The following is a 10,935-nucleotide window of genomic DNA, read 5'->3' on the forward strand; positions in this document are numbered from 1 at the left end:
CAGTATGAACATGGAAATATCTACACCGCTATCTGTTTGAACATGGAAATATCTACACCGCTATCTGCACGTAAATGGAAATATCTACACAGCTATCTGCATATACATGGAAATATCTACAAAGCTATTTCTTTACACATGGAAATAACTACACCGCTATCTCTATTAACATGGAAATATCCAAACCGCCATCTGTATGAACATGGAAATATCTGCACCGCCATCTGTATGAACATATAAATATCTACACTGCCATCTGTATTAAGATGGAGATATCTACACCGCTATCTGTACAAACATGGAAATATCTACACCGCCATCCGTATAAACATGGAAATATCTACACCGCTATCTGTATAAACATGGAAATATCTACACCGCTACCGGTATAAACATGGAAATATCAGCACCGCTATCTGTATGAACAAGGGAATATCTACACAGCCATCTGGATGAACATGGAAATATCTACACCGCTATCTGTATGAACATGGAAATAGCTACACCGCTATCTGTATGAACATGGAAATATCTACACCCCTATCTGTATGAACATGGAAATATCTACACCGCTATCTGTATGAACATGGAAATATCTTCGCCGCCATCTGTATGAACATGGATATATCTACACAGTCATCTGGATGAACATGGAAATATCTACACCGCAATCTGTATGAACTTGGAAATAGCTACACCTCTATCTGTATGAACATGGAAATTTCTACACCGCTATCTGTATGAACATGGAAAGATCTACACCGCTATCTGTATGAACATGGAAATATCTTCACCGCCATCTGTATGAACATGGATATATCTACACAGCCATCTGGATGAACATGGAAATATCTACACCGCTATCTGAATGAACATGGAAATATCTACACCGCTATCTGTGTAAACATGCATACATCTTCACCGCTATCTGTATAAACATGGAAATATCTCCACCGCTATCTGTATGAACATGGAAATATCTACACCGCTATCTGTATGAACATGGAAATATCTACACCACTATCTGTATGAACATGGAAATATCTACACCGCTATCTGTGTGAACATGGAAATATCTACACCGCTATCTGTGAAAACATGGATAAATCTTCACCGCTATCTGTATAAACATGGAAATATCAACACCGCTATATGTATGAACATGGAAATATCTACACCGCTATCTGTTTGAACATGGAAATATCTACACCGCTATCTGCATGAAAATGGAAATATCTACACAGCTATCTGCATATACACGGAAATATCTACAAAGCTATTTCTTTACACATGGAAATAACTACACCGCTATCTCTATTTACATGGAAATATCTACACCGCAATCTGTATGAACATGGAAATATCTGCACCGCCATCTGTATGAACATATGAATATCTACACCGCCATCAGTATTAAGATGGAGATATCTACACCGCTATCTGTATGAACATGGAAATATCTACACCGCTATCTGTATAAACATGGAAATATCTACACCGCTATCTGTATAAACATGGAAATATCTATACCGCTACCTGTATAAACATGGAAATATCAGCACCGCTATCTGTATGAACATGGAAATATCGACACCGCTATCTGCATGAAAATGGAAATAACTACACAGCTATCTGCATATACATGGAAATATGTACAAAGCTAACTCTTTACACATGGAAATAACTACACCGCTATCTCTATAAACATGGAAATATCTACACCACTATCTGTATAAACATGGAAATATCTACACCGCTATCTGTATAAACATGGAAATATCTACACAGCTATCTCTTTGCACATGGAAATAACTACACCGCTCTCTCAATAAACATGGAAATATCTACACCACTATCTGCATAAACATGGAAATATCTACACCGCTACCTGTATAAACATGGAAATATCAGCACCGCTATCTGTATGAACATGGAAATACCTACACTGCTATCTGTATGAACATGGAAATATCTACACCGATATCTGTATGAACATGGAAATATCCTCACCACCGTCTGTATGAACATAGATATATCTACACAGCAATCTGGATGAACATGGAAATATCAGCACCGCTGTCTGTATGAACATGGAAATAACTACACCGCTATCTGCATGAAAATGGAAATATCTACAATGCTATCTGCATATACATGGAAATATCTATACAGCTATCTCTTTACACATGGAAATAACTACACCGCTACCTCTATAAACATGGAAATATCAACACCGCCATCTGTATGAACATGGAAATATCTGCACCGCCATCTGTATGAGCATATAAATATCAACACCGCCATCTGTATTAAGATGGAGATATCTACACCGATATCTGTATAAACATGGAAAAATCTACACCGATATCTGTATAAACATGGAAATATCTACACCGCTACCTGTATAAACATGGAAATATCAGAACCGCAATCTGTATGAACACGGAAATACCTACACCGCTATCTGTATGAACATGGAAATATCTACACCACTATCTGTATGAATATGGAAATAGCTACACAGCCATCTGGATGAATATAGAAATATCTACACCGCTATCTGTATGAACATGGAAATATCTACACCGCCATCTGTATGAACATGGATATATCTACACAGCCATCTAGATGAACATGGAAATATCTACACCGCTATCTGTTTGAACATGGAAATATCTACACCGCTATCTGCATGAAAATGGAAATAACTACACAGCTATCTGCATATACATAGAAATATCTACACAGCTATCCCTTTACACATGGAAATAACTACACCGCTATCTGTATGAACATGGAAATATCTACACCGCCATCTGTATGAACATGGAAGTATCTGCACCGCCATCTGTCTGAACATATAAATATCTACACCGCCATCTGTATGAACATGGAAATATCTACAACGCTACGTGTATGAACATGGATATATCTACGCAGCCATCTGGATGAACATGGAAATATCTACACCGTTCTCTGCATGAACATGGAAATATCTACACCGCTATCTGTGTAAACATGCATACATCTTCACCGCAATCTGTATAAGCATGGAATTATCTACACCGCTATCTGAATGAACGTGGAAATATCTACACCGCTATCTGTTTGAACATGGAAATATCTAAACAGCTATCAGCATGAAAATGGAGATATCTACACAGCTATCTGCATATGCATGGAAATATTTACACAGCTATCTCTTTACACATGGAAATAACTACACCGCTATCTGTATGAACATGGAAATGTCTACACCGCCATGTGTATGAATATGGAAATATCTGCACCGCCATCTGTATGAACATATAGATATCTACACCGGCATCTGTATTAAGATGTAGATATCTACACCGCTATCTGTATAAACATGGATATATCTACACCGCTATCTGTATAAACATGGAAATATCTAAACCGCTAACTGTATAAACATGGAAATATCTACACCGCTATCTGTATAAACATGGAAATATCATCACAGCTATCTGTATGAACTTGGAAATATCAGCCCCTCTATCTGTATGAACATGGAAATATCTACACCGCTATCTCTATGAACATGGAAATAACTACACTGCTATCTGTATGAACATGGAAATATTTTCACCGCCATCTGTATGAACATGCATATATCTACACAGCCATCTGGATGAACATGGAAATATCTACACCGCTATCTGTATGAACATGGAAATATCTACACCGCTATCTGTGTAAACATGCATACATCTTCACCGCTATCTGTATAAACATGGAAATATCTACACTGCTATCTGTTTGACCATGGAAATATCTACACCGCTATCTGTTTGAACATGGAAATATCTACACCGCTATCTGCATGAAAATGGAAATATCTACACAGCGATCTGCATATACATGGAAATATCTACAAAGCTATCTCTTTACACATGGAAATAACTACAGGGCTATCTCTATAAACATACAAATATCTACACCGCCATCTGTATGAACATGGAAATATCTGCACCGCCATCTGTATGAACATATAAATATCTACACCGCCATCTATATTAAGATGGAGATATCTACAGCGCTATCTGTATAAACTTGGAAATATCTACACCGCTATCTGTATAAACATGGAAATATCTACACCGCAATCTGTATAAACATGGAAATATCTACACCGCTCCCTGTATAAACATGGAAATATCAGCACCGCTATCTGTATAAACATGGAAATATCTACACCGCTATCTCTATGAACATGGAAATTTCTACAACGCTATCTGTATGAACATGGAAATAGCTACACCGCTATCTGTATGAACATGGAAATATCTACACCACTACCTGTATGAACATGGAAATATCTACACCGCTATCTTTATGAACATGGAAATATCTACACCGCTATCTGTGTAAATATGCATACATCTTCACCGCAATCTGTATAAACATGGAAATATCAACACCGCTATCTGTATGAACATGGAAATATCTACACCGCTATCTGTTTGAACATGGAAATATCTACACCGCTATCTGCATGAAAATGGAAATATCTACACAGCTATCTGCATATACATGGAAATATCTACACAGATATCTCTTTACACATGGAAATAACTCCACCGCTATCTGTATGAACATGGAAATAACTACACCACCATCTATATGAACATGGAAATATGTGCACCGCCATCTGTATGACCATATAAATATCTACACGGCCATCTGTATTAAGATGGAGATATCTACACCGCTATCTCTATAAACATGGAAATAGCTACACCGCTATCTGTATGAACATGGAAATATCTACAACGCTATCTGTATGAACATGGAAATATCTACACCGCTATCTGCATGAACATGGAAATATCTTCACCACCATCTGTATGAACATGGATATATCTACATAGCCATCTGGATGAACATGGAAATATCTACACCGCTATCTGGATGAGCCTTCAAATATCTACACCACTATCTGTGTAAACATGCATAAATCTTAACCGCTATCTGTATAAACATGGAAATATCTACACCGCTATCTGTATGAACATGGAAATATCTACACCGCTATCTGTTTGAACATGGAAATATCTACACCGCTATCAGCATGTAAATGGAAATATCTACACAGCTATCTGCATATACATGGAAATATCTACAAAGCTATTTCTTTACACATGGAAATAACTACACCGCTATCTCTATTAACATGGAAATATCTACACCGCCATCTGTATGAACATGGAAATATCTGCACCGCCATCTGTATGAACATATAAATATCTACACTGCCATCTGTATTAAGATGGAGATATCTACACCGCTATCTGTATAAACATGGAAATATCTACACCGCTATCCGTATAAAAATGGAAATATCTACACCGCTATGTGTATAAACATGGAAATATCTACACCGCTACCGGTATAAAAATGGAAATATCAGCACCGTTATCTGTATGAACATGGGAATATCTACACAGCCATCTGGATGAACATGGAAATATCTACACCACTATCTGTATGAACATGGAAATATCTACACCGCTATCTGCATGAAAATGGAAATATCTACAGGGCTATCTGCATATACATGGAAATATCTACAAAGCTATTTCTTTACACATGGAAATAACTACACCGCTATCTCTATAAACATAGAAATATCTACACCGCCATCTGAATGAACATGGAAATATCTGCACCGCAATCTGCATGAACATATAAATATCTACACCACCATCTGTATTAAGATGGAGATATCCACACCGCTATCTGTATAAGCATGGAAATATCTACACCGCTATCTGTATAAACATGGAAATATCTACACCGCTATCTGTATGAACATGGAAATATCTACACTGCTACCTATATAAACATGGAAATATCAGCACCGCTATCTGTATGAACATGGAAATATCTACACAGCCTTCTGGATGAACATGGAAATATCTACACCGCTATCTGAATGAACATGGAAATATCTACACCGCTATCTGTGTAAACATGCATACATATTCACCGCTATCTGTATAAACATGGAAATATCTCCACCGCTGTCTGTATGAACATGGAAATATCTACACCGCTATCTGTATGAACATGGAAATATCTACACCACTATCTGTATGAACATGGAAATATCTACACCGCTATCTGTATGATCATGGAAATATCTACACCGCTATCTGTGAAAACATGGATACATCTTCACCGCTATCTGTATAAACATGGAAATATCAACACCGCTATATGTATGAACATGGAAATATCTACACCGCTATCTGTTTGAACATGGAAATATCTACACCGCTATCTGCATGAAAATGGAAATATCTACACAGCTATCTGCATATACACGGAAATATCTACAAAGCTATTTCTTTACACATGGAAATAACTAAACCGCTATCTCTATAAACATGGAAATATCTACACCGCCATCTGTATGAACATGGAAATATCTGCACCGCCATCTGTATCAACATATAAATATCTACACCGCCATCTGTATTAAGATGGAGATATCTACACCGCTATCTGTATAAACATGGAAATATCTACACCGCTATCTGTATAAACATGGAAATATCTACACCGCTATCTGTATAAACATGGAAATATCTACACCGCTACCTGTATAAACATGGAAATATCAGCACCGCTATCTGTATGAACATGGAAATATCTACACCGCTATCTGTATGAACATGGAAATATCTACACCGCTATCTGCATGAAAATGGAAATATCTAAACAGCTATCTGCTTATACATGGAAATATCTACAAAGCTATCTCTTTACAAATGGAAATAACTACACCGCTATCTCTATAAACATGGAAATATCTACACCACTATCTGTATAAACATGGAAATATCTACACTGCTATCTGTATAAACATGGAAATATCTACACCGCTATCTGTATAAACATGGAAATATCTACACCGCTACCTGAATAAACATGGAAATATCAGCACCGCTATCTGTATGAACATAGATATATCTACACAGCCATCTTGATGAACATGGAAATATCAGCACCACTGTCTGTATGAACATGGAAATATCTACACCGCTATCTGTATGAACATGGAAATATCTACACCGCTATCTGTATGAACATGGAAATATCTTCACCGCCATCTGTATGAACATGGATATATCTACACAGCCATCTGGATGAACATGGAAATATCTACACCGCTATCTGTATGAGCATGGAAATATCTACACCGCTATGTGTGTAAACATGTATACATCTTCACCACTATCTGTTTAAACATGGAAATATATACACTGCTATCTGTATGAACATGGAATTATCTGCACCGCTATCTGTTTGAACATGGAAATATCTACACCGCTATCTGCATGAAAATGGAAATATCTACAAAGCTATCTGCATATACATGGAAATATCTATACAGCTATCTCTTTACACATGGAAATAACTTCACCGCTATCTCTATAAACATGAAAATATCTACACCGCCATCTGTATGAACATGGAAATATCTCCACCGCCATCTGTATGATCATATAAATATCTACACCGCCATCTGTATAAAGATGGAGATATCTACACCGCTATCTGTATAAACATGGAAATATCTACACCGATATCTGTATAAACATGGAAATATCTACATCGCTATCTGTATGAACATGGAAATATCTTCACCGCCATCTGTATGAACATGGATATATCTACACAGCCGTCTGGACGAAAATGGAAATATCTACACCGCTATCTGTATGAACATTTATATAGCTACACCGCTATCTGTATGAACATGGAAATATCTACACCACTATCTGTATGAACATGGAAATATCTACACCGCTATCTGTATGAACATGGAAATATCTTCACCGCCATCTGTATGAACATGGATATATCTACACAGCCATCTGGATGAACATGGAAATATCTACCCCGCTATCTTTATGAACATGGAAATATCTACACCGCTATCTGTGGTAACATGCATACATCTTCACCGCTATCTGTATAAACATGGAAATATCTACACAGCTCTCTGCATATACATGGAAATATCTACAAAGCTATTTCTTTACACATGGAAATATCTACACCGCAATCTCTATAAACATGGAAATATCTACACCGCCATCTGTATGAACATGGAAATATCTGCACCGCCATCTGTATGAACATATAAATATCTACACCGCCATCTGTATTAAGATGGAGATATCTACACCGCTATCTATATAAACATGAAAATATCTACACCGCTATCTGAATAAACATGGAAATATCAACACCGCTATCTGTATAAACATGGAAATATCTACACCGCTACCTGTATAAACATGGAAATATCAGCACCGCTATCTGTATGAACATGGAAATATCTACACCGCTATCTCTATGAACATGGAAATATCTACACCGCTATCTGTATGAACATGGAAATAGCTACACCGCTATCTGTATGAACATGGAAATATCTACACCACTATCTGTATGAACATGGAAATATCTACACTGCTGTCTGTATGAACATGGAAATATCTACACCGCTATCTGTATGAACATGGAAATATCTACACCACTATCTGTATGAACATGGAAATATCTTCACCGCCATCTGAATGAACATGGATATATCTACACAGCCATCTGGATGAACATGGAAATATCTACACCGCTATCTGTATGAACATGGAAATATCTACACCGCTAACTGTGTAAACCTGCATACATCTTCACCGCTATCTGTATAAACATGGAAATATCTACACCGCTATCTGTATAAACATGGAAATATCAGCACCGCTATCTGTATGAACATGGAGATATCTACACAGCCATCTGGATGAACATGGAAATATCTACACCGATATCTGTATGAACATGGAAATATCTCCACCGCTATCTGTATGAACATGGAAATATCTACACCGCTATCTGTATGATCATGGAAATATCTTCACCGCCATCTGTATGAACATGGATATAACTAAACAGGCATCTGGATGAACATGGAAATATCTACACCGCTGTATGTATGAACATGGAAATAGCTACACCGCTATCTGTATGAACATGGAAATATCTACACCGCTATCTGTATGAACATGGAAATATCTACACCGCTATCTGTATGAACATGGAAATATCTTCACCGCCATCTGTATGAACATGGATATATCTACATAGCCATCTGGATGAACATGGAAATATCTACACCGCTATCTGGATGAGCATGGAAATATCTACACCACTATCTGTGTAAACATGCATACATCTTCACCGCTATCTGTATAAACATGGAAATATCTACACCGCTATCTGTATGAACATGGAAATATCTACACCACTATCTGTATCAACATGGAAATATCTACACCGCTATCTGTGTGAACATGGAAATATCTACACCGCTATCTGTGAAAACATGGATAAATCTTCACCGCTATCTGTATAAACATGGAAATATCAACACCGCTAAATGTATGAACATGGAAATATCTACACCGCTATATGTTTGAACATGGAAATATCTACACCGCTATCTGCATGAAAATGGAAATATCTACACAGCTATCTGCATATACACGGAAATATCTACAAAGCTATTTCTTTACACATGGAAATAACTACACCGCTATCTGTACGAACATGGAAATAGCTACACCGCTATCTGTATGAAGATGGAAATGTCTACACCGCCATGTGTATGAACATGGAAATATCTGCACCGCCATCTGTATGAACATATAGATATCTACACCGGCATCTGTATTAAGATGTAGATATCTACACCGCTATCTGTATAAACATGGAAATATCTACACCGCTATCTGTATAAACATGGAAATATCTACACTGCTATCTGTTTGAACATGGAAATATCTACACCGCTATCTGTTTGAACATGGAAATATCTACACCGCTATCTGCATGAAAATGGAAATATATACACAGCGATCTGCATATACATGGAAATATCTACAAAGCTATCTCTTTACACATGGAAATAACTACAGGGCTATGTCTATAAACATACAAATATCTACACCGCCATCTGTATGAACATGGAAATATCTGCACCGCCATCTGTATGAACATATAAATATCTACACCGCCATCTATATTAAGATGGAGATATCTACAACTCTATCTGTATAAACTTGGAAATATCTACACCGCTATCTGTATAAACATGGAAATATCTACACTGCAATCTGTATAAACATGGAAATATCTACACCGCTCCCTGTATAAACATGGAAATATCAGCACCGCTATCTGTATAAACATGGAAATATCTACACCGCTATCTCTATGAACATGGAAATTTCTACACCGCTATCTGTATGAACATGGAAATAGCTACACCGCTATCTGTATGAACATGGAAATATCTACACCACTACCTGTATGAACATGGAAATATCTACACCGCTATCTTTATGAACATGGAAATATCTACACCGCTATCTGTGTAAATATGCATACATCTTCACCGCAATCTGTATAAACATGGAAATATCAACACCGCTATCTGTATGAACATGGAAATATCTACACCGCTATCTGTTTGAACATGGAAATATCTACACCTCTATCTGCATGAAAATGGAAATATCTACACAGCTATCTGCATATACATGGAAATATCTACACAGATATCTCTTTACACTTGGAAATAACTCCACCGCTATCTGTATGAACATGGAAATAACTACACCACCATCTATATGAACATGGAAATATGTGCACCGCCATCTGTATGAACATATAAATATCTACACGGCCATCTGTATTAAGATGGAGATATCTACACCGCTATCTCTATAAACATGGAAATATCTACACCGCTATCTGTATAAACACGGAAATATCTACACCGCTATCTGTATAAACATGGAAATATCTACACCGCTACCTGTATAAACTTGGAAATATCAG

The sequence above is a fragment of the Gorilla gorilla genome, chromosome 6, assembly GCF_029281585.2.
Source record: "Gorilla gorilla gorilla isolate KB3781 chromosome 6, NHGRI_mGorGor1-v2.1_pri, whole genome shotgun sequence".
In the NCBI taxonomy this organism is placed as follows: Eukaryota; Metazoa; Chordata; class Mammalia; order Primates; family Hominidae; genus Gorilla; species Gorilla gorilla.